The sequence below is a fragment of the Lontra canadensis genome, unplaced genomic scaffold, assembly GCF_010015895.1.
Source record: "Lontra canadensis isolate GAN:19392208 unplaced genomic scaffold, GSC_riverotter_1.0 scaffold21, whole genome shotgun sequence".
Lineage (NCBI taxonomy): Eukaryota > Metazoa > Chordata > Mammalia > Carnivora > Mustelidae > Lontra > Lontra canadensis.
Genome location: NW_022631015.1, coordinates 1,778,680 through 1,793,941, shown reverse-complemented (window position 1 = coordinate 1,793,941; position 15,262 = coordinate 1,778,680). Strand labels below are relative to the sequence as shown.

General features: G+C 42.1%; 1 protein-coding gene across 2 annotated transcripts in view; it reads left to right on the top strand.

The window, feature by feature from the left end:
- Window positions 1-15,262, top strand: part of GMDS (GDP-mannose 4,6-dehydratase) — a 623,268-nt gene that overhangs the window by 587,336 nt on the left and 20,670 nt on the right. The gene's annotated exons all lie outside the window — the stretch shown is intronic.

Below are 15,262 nucleotides of genomic sequence, written 5' to 3'. Positions count from 1 at the left end.
TTATTTATTTATTTGACAGACAGAGATCACAAGTAGGCAGAGAGGCAGACAGAGAGAGAGAGGGGAAGGCAGAGGCTTTAACCCACTGAGCCACCCAGGCAGCTCGAGACTGAGTTTAAACAGGACTCCTTTTTTTCTGGTGAACATATGTTAACTTGCTAGGGATATAATAAAGTGGGTTGAGAATAGATGTTACTGTTTAAAAAAAAAATAGAGGGGCACCTGGGTGGCTCAGCAGGTTGAAGCCTCTGCCTTCAGCTCAGGTCATGATCCCAGGGTTCCAGGATTGAGCCCCACATTGGGCTCTCTCTCAGCGGAGAGCCTGCTTCCTCCTCTCTCTCTGCCTGCTTCTCTGCCTACTTGTGATCTCTGTCTGTCAAATAAATAAATAAAATCTTAAGAAAAAAAAATAGACATCATGATTATGATCATCTTCTTGCTAGCAGCTAGCTTCATTTCCCCGAATAACAGTCTTTTTCAAGTGATTATGCTTGAAAGCCCTCTAAAGTTTGCTATAGTAAACTGTCAGAGTAACAGTGCCCATTACTTTAAACAGATTTATTATAACAAGAATCTTAGAAGGGGTTGAGGAGAACCAGTGGAAAAGGAACGTGCTCTTATCTTATTGCCACCTCGCAAAACTCGCCCTTTGGTTCACCCATGGGCTGACATTGACCTCCCTGGGGCTCTCACCTACCTGCCAATCTCCTCCTTGCCATCCAGCCCTTCCTTCCTGCCTTTGTTCTTTGATGCAACATCTGATCCACCCACAGCAAGATGCTCAGATTGTGACACACACCACAATTGGATGTAGATGAGGTGGCCCCTCACTAGATAGCCTTGCCCCAAGAGATGGCACTTTAGTTAAAACAGCGTCCCTGGGAGATCTTATTGGGGTGACAACCGTTCTAATACTGATGTATGGTAATGGTTGCTTAATTCATTCGAGTAACTAAAGATCAGTAAGTTGTACAATTGAAATGGGTGAATTATATGATATGTAAAATATGTGACAGTTAAGTTGTTTTTTTTTAAAAAAAAAAAAAAAGCCTACCCCGAAGTTACTCCCAGCTTGCAATCTCCCATGTTCCTACCCACCCAGCAGTGGGATTTTCCAGGCTCCCGCCCGATGCACAAATCCTCACATACCACCACAGAGGCCAGGCAGGGTCTGTTTTGCTCAGTGCTGAAGAGTTGGTCACTAGCTCATGAGGTGGCCCCTTCTACTGTCAGAAAGCTGTTGTATTTTTTTTTTCCATTAAAGCTATGTTTTCCCTATTAAACTAAAACCTGCCTCTGTAGAACTTCTATATTTATCTACCCCAAACAATGCCAATTCCTCACCCATGTGAGTCTTTCAGATATTAGGGAATAACTCTCGGCCAAAGTTCTCGTCTCTAAGCAAACCCTAATTGCACCTCACCTTCCTCATTTCTTGGACATTTTTAACAACAGGCATTGCTGGGTAACACCACCATGCTGCCAAGGTGACTTTGGTCGAGACATTGACTCCCCGGGGATGGTGCCTCCGTCGCTATTCTATAAGAAGGAAGTTGAGTAAAGTAACCTTCAAGTGTTCCAGATTCTTTGGTTTTGAGATGAAGGATTATGAACATATATGCTAGATTTTTAAAACTTGCTCTTTTATTCTTTAAAAAATTAATCTCTTTTATTCTTTAAAAAATTAATCATTCAAAGAAATTCCTTTTTTCTTCATGATCACTGGACTTGATATGATTATTTCATTAAGTATATGAAGCATGGCATAAATTTAAGTGAAATAAGTCAGTTAGAGAAAGACAAATACTGTACAATTTCACTCATATGTGGAATTTAAGAAACAAAACAGATGAACATGAGGAAGGGAAGGAAAAATAAAATAAGGTGAAAACAGAGAGCGAGGCAAACCGTAAGAGATGTTGAACTCTAGGAAACAAACTGAGGGTCACTGAGGGGAAGTGGGAGGAGGTTAGGGTAATTGGGTGATGGGCACTAAGGAGGGCACTTGATGGAATGAGCACTGGGTGTCATATGCGAGCAGTGAATTGCTAAATTTTACTCCTGAATCTAATAACACAGTATACGTTAATTACATTGAATTTAAATAAAGAATTTTTTAAAAATGGAAAACAAGTCTTCTCACCTGACCCATGATGTCTATGATAGGTTTCCACCTTCACACAAGGTGATTATATCTCTGGGTTCTGCCAGGGGGGCTGAGGGTGTCCTGGCCAGCAGTCAGCAGACCTCTGCTCTTCAGTCCAGGTGCGAAAACTCTAAATAAATGAGATTTCACAAATTGTGACTTCAGCTTTGAAACAGTGAACAAGCTGAAATGTGCTTATTAGAGAAGCAACTGCTAGCTAATAATTGATGTTTTCCCCTAAATCCCCATAAAGAGATAGCATCATGTAGATCTTCATTTATGAAGCACAGCAATGCTTATAAAGTTAGTTCATGATGAAGCAGCCCATTTGAGGAGAAGACGACCTTCAAAATAATGTCTTCCAGTTTAGAATTCAGGGCCGTGTTTCCTAGGTCATCATTTGGATATCTATCTATTTGCAAACACATACCCTTCCCACTCCCAGCCTTGAATTGTTCCATGAGAACAGTCCAGAAGAATTGGACCCTAGTGCCGTGCAAGGCACAATTGAAGGGAGGAGCCCAGTTTCCAGGCCCAGGCCAGCATGACACTGTCCACAGAGCGCATCTTCTACTTGGGAGCAGGGGACAGAATAATTATTATACAGGTTTTCCACTTCGGTTCTTTGTTACAGGACTCTTTTTAAGGAGTAAAGAATAAAATTAATGCAAGAGAATTTTGCTTAACTCTCAAGGGAGAAAGAAAATGAGTGGGTAGGAACGAGGAGCCTAGGGTGCCTGTCCTTGACCATCACTTTTGATGGAAACATTTTACAGCACCCAAATGGTTGCTGCTCCTGAAGGACTACTCAGGACAGGAAATCGGGTCTCGCTTCACAAACTCAGGTAGTGAAAGAGCCGTGTGAATACCAGTTAATAAATGCCTCAGTCTGTTTTTAACAATGGAGGGTATCAGTGTCCTGCTTGAAAGCATTCCTCAGCTAGTCAATGTTGTAAAATAATACAGAAAGCTGACGTTTTTATTGTGACACAAGTTACCATATAGCAGTTATCTGCTGGCTCATCTGGTTTTTATGATCCACGGTGTAGCTGTCATATCGAGACTTGAGCACTGTCCCCAGGCTCAGGCTCTCTCATTTCAGCACCTGCCTGAGTGCATAAGCGCCACTTCCAGCGTGGAGCCTAATGGACTCTGTCTGCGGGCCTGTGCCAGACGAGCTCTGTCCTGGCTCTGTCTCCTTCACACCTCACTCTCAGCTCTATCTGAAAGAACAGCCAACGTACTCACGGCTGCGTTGTCTGCACTTCCTCTCATCAGGAATCTGATGAAATCCTCCTCGGATGTTAGATGTCCGCGAGTCGAGCTCCCGATTCCCCTCCCGTGGCAAAGCAAACTCTCTCGAGTGTCCTCTTCACCAAAGGAGTGTGGTGGGGCTGGATAATCCCCATCGTCCTTCATGAGCCACTGTACTGGGACCTATCTGGGTAGACGAAGGGCTCAATGGCCGCTCCCTGCCCACTGAAACACTTCTCAGATGCTCCATGAGAGAGACAGCGATGTTGCCGTGTCCACCACCTTACTGTGGCATAACATCATTAGATGAAAAAATTAAGTCAGCATTTTTAATCATTCAGATCTCTTGCAATGTCATGATCGACGGCCACAGGCTATAATAGATCAGGGCTTTTTATAACCCCCCAGAACAAGTTTCTTTGTGATCGGCTTGGTGCAGAGTGGAAGTTTGACTTCAGTGAAATGAGATGCTGGTGGAACAGGTTCCTGGTGAGATGTGTCTGGCCACACACAGCTGCACTTGTTTCCCCCTTGAGAAAGCCTCCAGCATGGTCTTCTGGGAGGCCAGACCTCTGTCTCTCCTGGGCATTGTGAACGTAATTGTAGAGTATATCCTGGTGAGGGACCGCTGGAAGGAATGCTCGGCCCTTCTCCAACACAGTGTACTGTACGTTATAGACCTTCGGTCCTTCCCTCGGTTCAGTTATACAGAGGGAAAGGGCCATGGTGTGCAGCCAGGAGCCAAACTTACATCGGAAAATATAAAGTTAACATTTTCTAACAATCGAGTCAGTCTACCTTACTGCATGTACTGATTCACCACTTAGAAAGCTCTTTGCAGATGCTACCTCATTTGAGCCCAAATTTGCAATTCACGTAAATCTCCCTGGGGAACAGGGGAGGAGAGTAGGACAAAAAACATTTTTCTAAGATGAATAAATTGCTTCCTCATTGACAAAAAAAAAAAAAGGATAAATCTGGGTCTAATTTAGCAACTTAAGTAGTAACTGACTGTGGAGGTAGTAACTTTCTCTTCCGAATTGCGCAGCTGGAAGGCCCTGTTGCCATCGGACCCCACGGGGCTTAGCACGTGCTTCCAGCAGTCAGGGCTCAAGAAGCAAAACTGAGTGCTTAGAGAGAGTAGTGAGGACATTTCCAAAACTCAAATACCAGTGACAGAACACTGGCATTTGTTTCTTTTTAAGAAAATTTTAATTAACCATATCGGAAAAATTGGCCAAGTCATGTTGGAAAATTAATCTTATTAAGTTAAGATAATTCAGTTAGCATAAGGAAGTGAAAACAAAGAGATTCAACCTAATGGATTTGGCAGATGTTGTCATATACCTGGGGTTATGAAGACAGATGTCCTATGTCCACCATTTACCGTCTATATGATCTTGACCAATCACTTTGCTTCTTTATCTCTGTCTCCCCACATGTGCACTGGGCATTGGGATGTACTTGACAAAAAGATGTGACTCTGACTCTGAGGACATTATTGTTTACCATAGTGACATATATCATGGCCAAAAACAAAGCTCTGAATTGTAGATTCTGGGTGATATGTATAGTACATCCATTATATTCTTCTTTCTAGTTTTGTATTAAAAATGTTAAAGGCTTTTGACTTTTAAAAAAACTAATATAAATATTTTATATAAATGGAAAATTTTTCACCTAAAAAAGGAAATATATATGATATATATCAACATATATATATATATATATATATATACACACATATATATATGTCAGTTGAACATGAAATAGTTTGGAGTATCTTTAGAAATTTAAGAAAGGCTAGGCACTACATGGAATTGTTGAATCACTAGATTGTACACCTGAACCCTAATATAACACTGTAGGTTAAAATAACGAAATAATTTTGTAAAGAGAAATTTAAGAAAGGAATTATCAGAGTCCATGTACTCATCCCTGTTCTTTTCTTAAAACCAGTATATTGAGTTCCCGTGATGGAAGTAGTATTGTGCTAAGTGCCAATGAATTAAAAATCAAAGCTCAGATACCACCTAAAGGAGTAGTTCTGGTGTGATCCTTTTTGAAAGATAAAGGAGAGTTAGAGATTTGGTATAGTAATGGCTAATTTATTTATTTTTCAGTTGAGTATTAATGGAGTATTTTTTAATTGTGATAAATGTACATAACGTACAATTTAATATATTCATCATTTTCCAGTATACAGCTCAGTGGTATTGCCTACATTCACATCATTGTGAAACCATCACCACCATCCATCTCCAGAGTTCTTTCATCTCTCAGCACTGAATGCTGTCCCCATTAAATATTAATCCCCATTCTCCCCACCCCTCCCCACCACCCCCCCAGTCCCTGGCAGGCACCATTCTGCTTTCTGTCTCTGGGAATCTTACTACTACTCTGGGTACCTCATACAAGTGGAATCTTATAATATTTGCCTTTTTGTTTCCAGTTTATTTCACTCAGCATAATATCTTCAAGGTTCATCCTTGTGACATGTGTCAGAATTCCCTTTCTGTTTAAAGCTAAGTAATGTTCCATTGTATGTATCTACCACATTTTGTTTATCCATTCATATGTTAATGGACACTTTGTTGATTCCACCTTTTTAGGCATTGCAAATAATGCTGGGGGTGGGGCCTGGGTGGCTCAGTGGGTTAATAAGCCTCTGCTTTCAGCTCTGGTCATGATCTCAGGGTCCTGGGATCAAGCTCTACATCGGGCTCTCTGTTCAGCAGGGAGCTTGCTCCTTCCTTTCTCTCTGCCTGCCTCTCTGCCTACTTGTGATCTCTCTCTCTCTGTCAAATAAATAAATAAAATCTTTTTTTAAAATGCTGTTATGTACATGGATGTACAAATATCTCTTTGAATAGCTAAAATTAGTAAGTCAGGAAATGACAGATATTGGTGAGGATGCAGAGAACAGGGAACACTCTTACACTGTTAGTGGGAACGCAAGCTGGTGCAGCCATTCTGGAAAACAGTATGAAGGCTCCTCAAAAAGTTGAAAATAGAGCTACTCTATGACCCAGCAATTGCACTACTAGGTATTTACCCCAAAGGTACAAGTGTAATGATCCGAAGGGGCACCTGCACCCCAATGTTTATAGCAGCAATGTCCACAATAGCCAAACTATGGAAAGAGCCCTGATGTCCATCAACAGATGAATGGATAGGGAAGATGTGGTGTATATATACAATGGAATATTAGTCAGCCATCAAAAAAATGAAATCTTGCCATTTGCAACAATATAGATGGAACTAGAGGGTGTTACGCTAAGTGAAATAAGTCAGCCAGATAAAGACAATTATCATATGACTTCACTCATATGTGGAATTTAAGAAACAAAACAGAGGATCACAGGAGAAGGAAGGGGAAAAATAAAACAAGATGGAAACAGAGAAGGAGACAAAATGAGAGACTCTTATCCATAGGAACCAAACTGAGAGTCGCTGGAGGGGAGGTTGGTGGAGGGATGGGGTAACTGGGTGATGAGCATCAAGGAGGGCATGTATGGGATGAGCACTGGGTGTTACATGCAACTTATGAATCACTGAACTCTACCTCTGAAACTGATAACTAATAATACCGTATGTTAATTAATTGAATTTAAATTTAAAACAGAAACAAATATCTCTTTGAGACCCTGCTTTTAATTCTTTGGGGTAGATACCTTGAAGCAGAATTAATGAATCTTATATTAATTATATTTTTTAAGTGCTCGCTTTAGCAACACATACACTAATTCTATTTTAAATTTTTTAGGAACCTCCCTACTGTTTTCCATAGCAGCTGTAAAATAGCTGTACTATTTTACATTGCCACCAACAGTGCTCCACATCCTTACCAACAGTTATGTTCAATTTTTGTTTTCTTTTTAAGTAATAGCTATCCTAATGGTTGTGAGGTAGTATCTTATTATAGTTTTGATTTGTGTTGCCATTATGTTAGCAGTGTTGAGTATCTTTTCATTCATTTATTGGCTATTTGTTTATCTTTGTTGAAGAAATGTCTATTCAAGTCTTTTGCCCATTTTTTAAAATTTGGTTATTTTGTTGTTGTTGAGTTGTAGGAGTTCTTTATACATTCTGAATATTATCCTCCTATCACATAGATGATTTACAAATATTTTCTCCCATTCTGTAGGTTGCCTTTCCACTCTGTTCATTGTGTCCTTTGATGCACAAAATTCTTAAATTCTGATGTAGTCCAGTTTATCTATTCTTTATTTTTATTGCCTGCACTTTTGGTATCCTATTCAAGAAATTATTACCAGATCCAATGTCTAAAACTTTTCCTTTGTTTTCTTCTGACAGTTTTATAATTTTAACTCTTAAGTTTAGGTCTTTCATCCATTTTGAGTCAACTTTTGTACATGGTGAAAGGTAAGGGTCCAACTTCAGTCCAGGTTTCCCAGCATCAGTTGTGTAAGACTGTCCTTTCCCCTCTTGAATGGTCTTGGTACTCTTGTCAAAAAGTACATGAGGGTTTATTTCTGGTATCTCTATTCCATTCCCTTGGTCTGTTCATCTATCTTTATGCCAATACCACACGGCTTTGATTACCATAGCTTAGTAACAAGTTTTGAAGTCAGGAAGTGTGAGATCTCTAACTTTGTTCCTCTTTTTAAAGATTCTTTAAATTTTCAATCCCTTGAGACTCCGTGTGAATTTTAGTATGGATTTTTATTTCTGAAAAAAGATCCATTGGGATTTTAATAAGGATTGCGTTAAAAATACAGATTTCTTTGGCTAGTATCGTCATCTTAACAATACTGAGTCTTCCATTCCATGAACACAAGATGTCTTTGCATTTATTTGTGTCTTTTGCACTTGTTTTTGAAGCCCCATTATAAGCCCAGCACCATCTTTGATCAGGGGAAAAAGAAAAATTTAATATTTATCCTAGAGCAGCTTACAGTCCAGTTTGAGTGAGACAAATTATAGAATAAGTCAAGATCACCAAAATCAGAGGGGGAAAACAAACTGTAAGAGGCTCTTAACTATAGGAAACAAACTGAAGATTGTTAGAGGGGAGGTGGGTGGGGAGATGGGGTAACTTCGGTGATGGGCATTAAGGGGGGCATGTGATTTGATCAGCATTGGGGGTTCTATGCAACTGACCAATCACTGACACTACCTCTGAAATTAATAATATGCTGTATGTTAACTAATTAAATTTAAATAAAATAAAATTTCTTTAAAAAGAATAAGTCAAAGGCATAGGTGGGAAATGACACCTGTTGAGTGCATCAAGGTGATGCCATGAGAGTCAGATGCGGGAAGCCTGTCTGACCAGCATTAGGACCCCTGGGAGACTGATGGGAATGGCAGAACTGAGGAAAGAAGCAGTAAAGCCAGGGATCCAGTAGGCTGGTGATCTGAGTGACCAGAAGTGGACTGGAAAGCTAAAATAAAAAGCAAGCAAACCTGAGAGGTCAAGGGGAATCTTAAGTAGAAATGGATAACCTGGCAGAGACTGGGCAGAAAGCCAAGACAGCACCCCGTGTGTATATATGTGTGTAGCAGCTTTGGCACATCCGACAAGCAGGGGAAGGACAAACAGCAAAATATAGACAGAAGGAGACCTTAGACAGTGTCTGAGCAGACAAACAAACAAACAAACAAACAGTTTCTTAGGAAACTCCTACCAATCTCAGATCTACCGTTTCAACCAAGAATATGCTCAGATTAATTCTCAGAGTTCTATGTCACTATCAGTAAAGAGAACATAAAACAAGGAACTTTTGGTTCCAGGCATGTACAGTGCAGAGGATAGCCAGCTGAGCATGTGATGTTGAAGTTCAGGGCGTTTCTTGCCAATCCATGCTTGGAAAAAAAGGCATCTGTGCAGTTGTTTGTTTAGGACAGGAAGGAGGAAAGTCGTCATTCTGATGATTATGAAGAGCCTGGTTCTACAGATTTTCATCCATTATCTCCTCTAGTCCTCCTCACAGCTCTGTGGGGGCAGAGATCATGGCTTCCATCTAAAGATGAACAGGGATTGGGGCACCTGGGGGGCCCAGTCGGTTAAGCGTCTGACTCTTGGTTTGGGCTCAGGTCATGATCCTCAGGGTTGTGAAATCGAGACCCACGATGAACAGGGAGGTGCAGAGAGATCGTCCCAGAAACATGAAACACCGAGCAGTCACACACCTATAACACTACCTGTATAACACTACTTAAAGGCCACATCCACATCCACTCATTCCAAGGTCAGGAATGCGGGAGGAGTAACAAGTCTGGCCTCCGCCGAACCAAGGCTTTAGATCTCCTGGGCAAGAGACCCACATGTGTTCTAATCCCCGATCACAGACATGGCCAACTGCTGCTCTACTACACGCAGCATAGTCGGAGACTTGGTGACCCAAGACCCAGAAATTGAGGCTCAGGGAGCATCCTGGAAGGGTGTTGTTTTCAGGAGAATGTCATCGTCCCTTCTCTGTCCCCTTCCGGGAAAGATCAGAAACACAGATCAAAGAACGTGCCTTAGGACAGCCCATGAGGAATGTGCACCAGGCCTCAGCAGTTTGCTCCAGAGCACTCACTTAGATCAGCCTGACTCTTTGAACTCGTCACTGAGTGCTCCTAACCTGCATGACAGGAGTGAGCTAGGACAGGAGGAGAACAAGCCATGGGGGTGAGTGTGGGCCGCTGCCTGCGTGCCGCGGCAGGCACAAGTCTGCCAGCCCCAAAGTGGCTCCTTGCCTGATTAGATCGAAGGGGAGTGTGCACACTGTTAAATGGTGGTGAAACCCAGCGTGGCCATAATTATTGAGATAAGGTGCTCGGAGGGAAACATGTACCTGTTGAAAGCCAAGCCTTGTTTTCATCCCAGGAAGAGTCCAGGAAAGCCACTCACCAATTTTCATGGTCAGTCTGGTTCTGTCACAGGCTGTGGAGCTGGCCCTGCCTCCCCAGGAGGGCCTGGCAAGGTCACCAGTTATTTTTCTGTTTCATTCATTTGTTCATTTTCTTCCCAATCTAATGAGACTGCCATCATTCTCTAAAACATTTAGTCAACAGTGAGTTAAGAGAAGTTTCCCCCTCTGTCCTTGTATCTTATCCTACTTGGTGATTTAAAAAAAAATAATAATTGGCAGCCTTCTTGGAGCCTTTCTGGTTCTACCCGGTTACTAATGGACTGTGGCATGTCTTACATATTCTTTGTATTTTTTAAAATATTTTATTTATTTATTTATTTGAGAGAGAGAGAGAGTGAAAGAAAGCACAAGTGGAGAGGGAGGGACAGAGGGAAAAGGAGAAGCAGACACCCTGCCAAGCAGGGAACCCCATGTGGGATTCCATCCTAGGACCCTGAGATCACAACCTGAGTGGAAGGAAATGCTTAACTGACTGAGCCATCCACGCGCCCCGCACATACTCTTAAACAGGTGCCACGGTCCCAAGCCACCAACGGCACACTCAGGGGGAGTGTGGCCGCACTTCAAGGGAGCTTCTTCCCATCTGTAAAGAAAGGAATTAATGTAGAGTTACTAGTTGTTGTTTTCTTGGCGCAGAGCTTGGTCATTAAGAATGCTGTCAGAAGACAGGTGTTAGAGGCGAGTGCGCAAGTTAATCCTTCGCGCCTTTGTGGGGCTCATAGCTGCCCTGACAGTTACAGCTCTCTGGGCTCCGAGTGCAGTCACTGACCTCAGTCTCCACACACTGAAGCAAGGGAAGGAAGAGGCTGCGGTGCTGGAGCTTAGAGCCTTAGAGCCGAGAGGGGCTTCAGGCGTCAACCCCAGCCCTGCCCCTTCACAGCTGAAGAACGTGAGGCCATACAGAAGTGCTTGGCTGCTCGCACCATCAGACCGCCAGGCGGCTAGTTACCTGGGGCCTTTCTCATGAGGTGAGGTTCAGATTCGCTGGCCAGGAGGCGTGCTGGAAAGTTCGTTGTGTTCTTTTTAGGGCTCTCTGGAAGATAAATTTGGGGAACTATGAAGCCAGGAACTGGTCACCCACATAAAGAAATAAAATGTGTTAGAACTATTTTCTTAAAGAGGCATTAGGACCTTAACATCTAAGAGGTGCCTTTGAAACACAGTAAAAATGTCTTTATTGGAAAAGGATGCAATAAACTTTCCTTTGGGAATAAATAAGAGATGGCTTGGAAAGAACCTACTATGGTAACTGACCTTTTGTTTGAGAATGAGTTGGAATGTAGCAAAAGAGAAAAAAAAAAAATGCCCTTTGGCCTGCATATAAATAAGATGTAGCGATTAGGGCAAGAACATTTGGATCTATTACGTTTGTACCTTGTGTAACACCCTTTCATCTCACAAGGTGCAATAATAGAGGATTTCATTTCCTCTAGGAATCATAGTTTAATGAATGCATTATTAGAAAAATTAAAATGTATTATTACTTGTGCTCTACAAGAGGCTAGGTACACAGTGTTACATTTTTAATATTGTTGCCACATAACACATGAGTAGACTGTGTTAAACTGAGATTGAAAAATTATCAAATAGTCTAATCTCCCAAACTGACCTCTGAGACTGAGTTTTCTCACCTGTTGGGGTCGAGGTGAGTCATAGCGAGACTATATAAAAACCCCACAATGTGATAGTGTCATTTCTTCCCAGGTTCATTTGCTGAGAGCTGCATCACAGTATTATTCTAAAACAGGACTCTAAAACAGGACCAGAAAGGGTTATTGCACACCTGTGCCGGTGAAGCCCAGTTTTATGGCAAGTGATTTTTAGCATCATCTGAAACCTAGCATGTGAATAGTATTTTGTAGCAATACTCTAAGTTAACACTTCTTTCAAAAATAAGAATTGTAATTACATTTGTGTATTTTAAAAGCTTGCCTTAAAAAGGCTCATGTTCTCTCTAGTTCTGATTCCATACAGTGTTGCCTTTATAGCCATTATATCTGGAAATTTAAAGCAGTAAATTCAAAGAGGAGCTCTAGGGAGAAGACTGTTTATGTTTTAGATCCTTTATCAGCAAGGTCTCCGCTGTAACCAGCAGAAATATTAAACAGGGAGGCAGCAGCCACAGATCACCACAGTATTTTTACACTTAGACCAATAAAATGTAGGTATCTTACGAGAGAGATTTCATTTAAAATTGCTCATAGTTGCAGTGTTTCATTATTTGGGAGTGGTAATTAGCCAAGCTACCTGTGCATTAAAGGATTATGAAACTAACAGATCTGACAATTCTCTATGCAAAACAACTTTGCATTTTTGTGGAGGAAATAAGAGCCATACTTTTCCTTGTACAGAGGAAAATTTAACTGTGTATCTTTAACATTGACTCAAAACTTTCTTAACTAGATTAGCAAGGAATAAGAGTTTAGCAGAAGTGATGCTTTTTGTATGTTTTTCTCACATAAATTCATGTGAGAAAGTAAATTCATAAATTCAAGTAACATGGTGTTGCTAGTTAAAAATTGAGCCATACCTTATGGTGCAGTGATGTCACGACAACCTGTAGAGCCTCCCATGTTACTGAATGCAGCTCTATAGACAGTTTCCAATAAGTAAGCAACTCAGAAAGCATGACATTGGAGAGAAAGGTTTTCTTCAAATCAAACTAGTTGCTGAAATGTGCAGGTATGTTAAGAGATGTGACTTCCTGTGATAGCATTTCACACAGAATAACTTACATCATCACTTTGAAAGAATAATAATAGGAAAATCCTGAGAAGAGAAGATACCATGGCCCAAATTATCAAGCCCCAGGTCTGTTCTCATCAAATCAGTCTTTCCTTCCTTAAAACAAGGAATCTGATCACTCTTTCAGGAAACAGATCTTGAGCACTCACTGTAGGCGGAATATGTGTCATTTGCTTGCAGTCTGGACAGTGTGGCAATAAGCCCCCCACATCTAGGATGTGGGGATAGAGCCGTGTCAGTGGGAAGAGCGTAGAGCTACCCAAGTCTGAAGGAAGACCAGGTCACTTAAGATCATCTGCTCCGGGGAGAGGTGACATCTAAGCTGGCTCCTGAAGGATGGGTATGCTGAGTAGGTCCAGATGGAAAGAAGGACATCCCAAGAAGAAGGAATGGCTTGTCCTTCCCAACCTGGCCTGAGAAGGTTTCTGTGACTCTGCAGGACTCAGCCCAGATACCCTCTCCTCTGCAAAACCTGTCTGTCCCATGAAAGAATGCACACCCACCTCACCTCCCTTTTTTCCTCCACTCTCCCCATGAACAGCCCCAGTCACTGAGCTGCCATGATTGGCTTAGAGGCCTATCTCCCCGACTATTCTGTGCACAGCTAAAGGTACTGTGTCAGTCTCAGTGACTGGAGGCTCAGCCACATGGATGCTTCCAGACCTTTCAGCCAACTAAGGACTGTCTTTAAAAAACAAAAAAACAAAAAACTAACCCTGCTTAAATTCCTGTCCATTGCAAAAGGCAATGTGGTGTTTCTTCTCCCAGCAGTTGTGTGAATTACCTGGCTTCAGGGCGTCTCCTGCTTCTGCTGGGCTCTCCATCCTTGTCTGAATCTCCTTCATCTGCCATTTTCCACATCACATAGCAAATAAGACGTTCTGTCATTTCAAGGATGTGGCAGATAAGGTATATCTTAATGAATAAAACAGTTTAAAATCATATATTGGACAGGCTGGTTCTCCCAAGTCTCTGGTCATTGTTCCCTATGGAGCACCAGTGCCCCCGGGAGAGGGGCCAAGAGCCTGTCCCTCTGGCACCTGCTCAGCTCCCCTACTAGGTCTTGTCACCTTTATGCAAAGTCTATTTTTTTAAAGACTTTATTTATTTATTTCTTTATTTATTTAGAGAAAAAGAGTGAGACTGTGGGTGAGAGGCAGAGGGAGAGAGAATCTGAAAAAGACCCCGCACTGAGCGCAGAGCCTGACTCAGGGCTCAATCCCACAACCAGGAAATCATGACCTGAGCCAAAACCAACAGTCGAATTCTCAACTGACTAAGCCACCGAGGCGCCCCTGCAAAGTCCTTTCCTACTCAGCTCCCACCTAGCCGGGCCAGGGAAGGGGCAGGAGGCCTGACCTCCCGTGTCCAAGGGAGACATCAAGATCTGATTGGGGGACAGGCTGATTGAGATCCACTGGCTCTCTTTGTCCTCACTTGTGAAGTAACCTCCCCTCTCCAGCCTTGAGGTGTTTAGCTGTGTACTTTCAGCATGCAGTACCCGGAATGTGGTGAGCCTGAGATTAATGCTTCTTCATTGGATTTCTAGATTCGGGAAAGTGGGGGAGTCCTGAGTATGTGTGTGCTTCCTGGTCGGTCCAACCTTTCCTGAATGCAGGGAGTAAACCTGGAAAAGTAGCTTGAGATCAAACTGTCAAAGATATTGGAAGTCAGAGGAAGAACTTGAATTTTACTTAGCAACTGATAGAACTTTCTAACTGAAGGAATGTCACAAAGAGCTTCTGAAAGAATGAGCAGCATCTCAGGGAGAGACACTGGAGCCAGGGAGACACTGGTCTTTGAAGGGAGAGGGGACTGTCGTCATCCAAGTATATGGATCTGAAGGTTATGATGGGAAAATCTGAGAGCAACATATTTGAAAATCATGGACAAAGTAGAGAAGAAAGAACTAAAGTTGACCAGAATTTTCAGTGGGGAGGGGATGGTGATGGTTACAATGCAATAGGAAAGGTATTTAGTGGAGGGAATGCACTGACTTCATTTTAAGCATTCCTGTATCCATCCAACAGCTACTGAGTGCGTCCTGCGTGCCAGCCACAGTGCTAGATCTTGAAGATAGAGATAAATGAGAAAGGTACATCCTGCCCCTTGTGGAGCTTACATTTTAGGGAGGCTGACAGTAGAACAATAAATTTATTGACAAAGTAATTACAAGCTGTGAAGAGGGCCAGAAGGGACACTAAGAGGATACCGTGATGGAAAGAAGCAGGGG